Source organism: Morone saxatilis, unplaced genomic scaffold (genome assembly GCF_004916995.1).
Source record: "Morone saxatilis isolate NCDOM2014 unplaced genomic scaffold, NCSU_SB_2.0 Contig9, whole genome shotgun sequence".
In the NCBI taxonomy this organism is placed as follows: domain Eukaryota; kingdom Metazoa; phylum Chordata; class Actinopteri; family Moronidae; genus Morone; species Morone saxatilis.
Genome location: NW_023340268.1, coordinates 21,646,532 through 21,647,450, shown reverse-complemented (window position 1 = coordinate 21,647,450; position 919 = coordinate 21,646,532).

The window sequence follows — 919 nt, the reverse complement described above, 5'->3', positions numbered from 1 at the left end:
CTAATGGGATTTGTAAGAATCCACCGGGCCTGAACGAAAACAACCAGTCAAGATATAATTCTTGACCAATGCAAACATACCTATGAATATTATATTCCATCTCTGACAATAGATCCTCCTAAATGTTACACACTGGACCTTAAAGCATGGTATAGATACAGTATATTGCATCTTTGGTTGTGTAAACTATCATTATACTGGTTGACTTAACCTCAATGGGTTAAAGAATCAAGGATTTCTAGGTGATTGAGCAAGAAAGACATGAGTAAAAAGGCCTGGGGAACTTATACAGGAATGTTTAGTTTTGGTGGGTTGGTCATGAAACCGTGTTAAAGGGACAGTTCAGTGCTTGAAAGCAGTTCCTACATGAAACTGCTCACAACAGGGTTTTTCAAATGAATGTCTTGTGTGCTTTGAGCATCATAATCTGAGTGCCATCTGGTTCCATTATATTGGAGAGCAGACATCTCTAAAAACTAGCAATTTACACCAATACAATGTAGATTGATAAACAGCACTACAAGTTAGAGGGAAACTATGTATTTTTGATTTTGGGTTGAACTATCCTTTTGATTATATTTAGGCCTCTCCTTCTTTATCGGTTAAATTTGCAAATGGATATCAGTTTTATTGTTTTAAAAATGTTTTACCTCAGCAGTAACAACAACTTTTATGAAAATACGTTTTTGGCATATTTGCTGATATTTTCTCTGTGTTCTGACAGTAGTACATGAGTATTTCACGTACATCTACTTCATGTATTTCTATCCATCTGTCGTATACTACTGTCAGAACACAGAACATTTTTAAAAATCAGGTTCCTCTGGCCCCTAGTGCTCCTAATGGGATTTGCAAGAATCCCCCGGGTCCCAAAGCTGTCTGTTTTTGACGCCCTGGGAATGAGACTCAACAATGAACT